The following is a 3,012-nucleotide window of genomic DNA, read 5'->3' on the forward strand; positions in this document are numbered from 1 at the left end:
TTGATTTCATACATGTCCTCATATGAGGACACTGGGACTAAAAGCATGTTTAATTACGTATTTTGGGAGACACAACAAATGAATAGGGAAAAAAAATTAAATTTCATTATTATTCCTATGAAATATTATATATTATGAAAATCTTGTCAATTATTACTCCCATTATTACACTTCTTTTTTCATTACATGTTGCCCCAAAAACACATTATTATGCAAATTAGATTTAGTTTATAGATACATTATATATAATGAGAAAACCTGTTTATGGCCATTTTACACACATTTTACATAAAGAAAAATGGTATATCAAATCATTCTGTTATAACATAGTTGAGAATTATCTTTGTACAAAGTTTGGTAAAAAAAAAATCCTGAAAACTAAAAATGTATTAAAATGTATCAAAAAAATAAATTGCTTTTGCCTATGCATGTTCATTCATGTCTTTTTATTTTATTTTATTTTTTAATTGAATCCCGATGTCCTCTACCAAGGACGTAGCATAACTTATGAATGAAATATCATTTTAAAATGTAAAAAAAAAATTTGTTTTTTTAATGCTCTAAACAATGTAATGACATGAAAAAAAAATAAAAAAATTCTAAAATGTTTTGCCAGGTCTCAAGAGGTTAAATAATGTCCAGTCCAGTCCAAAAATATGTATGGATGCAATGAATGAGATTGACCAACTGTGAAATGCAACAGATTGAAATAAATGAAGTGACAAACGCAGCCATTATTACACATTGCAGATTCAAAACGTTTTTCATTTCACATTATAGGTTCTTCAAATAAACTAGGTGTATTAGTTTCTGAGTCCTTTAAATCACAAGAACATACAGTAGATGTTTTAAAGAACGAGAGAACACTTAAGAAGGTTTTAATTTGGATAAAAAAAAGATTAAAACCGATTTTTAGTTCCTATAGTAACCTATTGGAACTATCTAATAAAATAAAATAAAACAAGCAAGAGGGAGTGCTGCAAACTTCGGAACCAACTCAAGAGTTATTAATCATGCATGCATTGAAAATAAATGTTTATAATAATTAAATAATTATTAGTAATAATTAATAAATGATTATTAGTGTAAAATTAATGGGACGTCAACATGATTTTTAAGACATCAAACGAAATAAAAAGTAGGCTATCTAGCACCTCTTTGAAAAAATAAATCTCTAACATCTAAAATGACCTCAAGAAATACATGAGGAAAAGCATCTCAACATTTAACAACGATCAAAACAATCGCGAAAGACATCAGCAGAAACACTGAAGCTACTCACCAATCACAGAATCCGAGCATCAGATGAGATGCGATGCGATGCGAGAGAGCGAGTGCTCAGCGCTGCGCTTCTGGATCGCTCAGATCTCAGCTTCACTGGATCATGTGACAGACAGCAGCTGCTGCACGCTTCATCATCCATCCGCGTGCCCATACTGCATCCATTCATCCACAGCTCACTGACAACTACATTTGTTTTATATAGCTGGGCGTTTCTTCAACTTCGGGCACTTTTATGTCCCAGGGGTTGATTTTTATTTAAGATAATGATGATGATGATTATGATTATGATAATACCTAATCAACTTGTTTTTTGTTTTTGTTTTTTTAACCTTGAAATATCGGTTTCAAAATCATTCTGATGGTACACTGACTTCTAATAAGGTGAATGGTTTCTGTTTCTTTCCCGCGCTCCCCCAGAACGTCTGCTCTGGTTTGGTCAGCTAGTACGAAATTCCGCGAAAAGAGCGAATTGTTTTACTGCCAAGTAGGGATAACTGCAGCAACAAACACACGTGTAAAGCAATCCACTGTAATTACGACAGTGAATATCGCTTACTTAACTGGGGGCCCCAAAGTCGCAAAAATAAACTACTTTGTGCTTTAATTACGACAAAATGAATAAATATTTGGTACAATTAGGCTATTTTGTTGGTTTTCTTTCTAAAAATGTCATATTTCATTGTTGATAATCATTCAACCATTTTAAAGCTTAGCATGTGCATAGTTTAAAGCTCATTTAAACTGATCATACGGTTTCACTAAAACCCAAATGGAATTTTAAAAAAAATCAGGATGTATTTTTTCCAATATCACTCACAGGTCTCTGATTCAATAAAAAAAATTTTTTTACATGTGTTGCAGTGATTCAGACTGTCTAACATTTTTATAGATTCTAGAGGAGCAACAAAACTACAACTTTATCTTAAATTAAATCTTTGAGAATAATCTGAAGTGTACCAGACAACTCCATCTGAACCAACAGCTGAAAATGTTCCTCTTGGGTTGTCAAGCCTTTGAACCTGTCACGGTGCGTGCGGGGAGGTGAAGTGAGGACTCAAGTGCAGGATGAATGGTTCTTTATTTTAATAAAATGAAACAAAAGCCAAACTCAAACCACCCCGAGGGGGAAAAACAGACAGGCAGGCTAGGAACTGCACTACATGCAGACATAACACACACACACACACAAAAAATGAGAAATGACGGATCAGCACAGGATTACAGACACCAGGAGAATAAATGGCAAACCAAACGAGGCTAACGAGGGAGACACAGGTGGAGCAACTTAAACAATAATGGGGTAACAAGATGGGCGGGGTCAGACAATAGACAAACACACAACACAAGCCATGTGCTCACAGAACACAGTCATCTGGTGGCCATCCTGGGCACACCCGCTGAAGACAGTGACAGAACCCCTCCCCTAAGGAGCGGATTCCAGACGCTCCACCAAAAGAAATCCCGGAGGGAGGCGGAACGGAGGTGGATCAGGGGGAGGGATGGTGGGCCAGGCCCGTGTAGTGGAAGAGGGCCTGGAGATAGAGGTAAACCAGGGTGCCAGGGCGGGGCCGGCAGGGCAGGAGGCCAGGGCGGGGCCGGCAGCAAGAGCGGAGCCTGCCTCAAGGAGGGAGCCGGCAGGGCAAGCAGCTGGGGTACAGCTGACAGAGAGCGGAACTTAAGTGGAGCCGACAGGGCGTGAAGCTTGAGCTTGGGCGGAGCCGACAGGGC

Source organism: Sinocyclocheilus rhinocerous, unplaced genomic scaffold (genome assembly GCF_001515625.1).
Source record: "Sinocyclocheilus rhinocerous isolate Xijiao unplaced genomic scaffold, SAMN03320098_v1.1 scaffold3000, whole genome shotgun sequence".
Lineage (NCBI taxonomy): Eukaryota > Metazoa > Chordata > Actinopteri > Cypriniformes > Cyprinidae > Sinocyclocheilus > Sinocyclocheilus rhinocerous.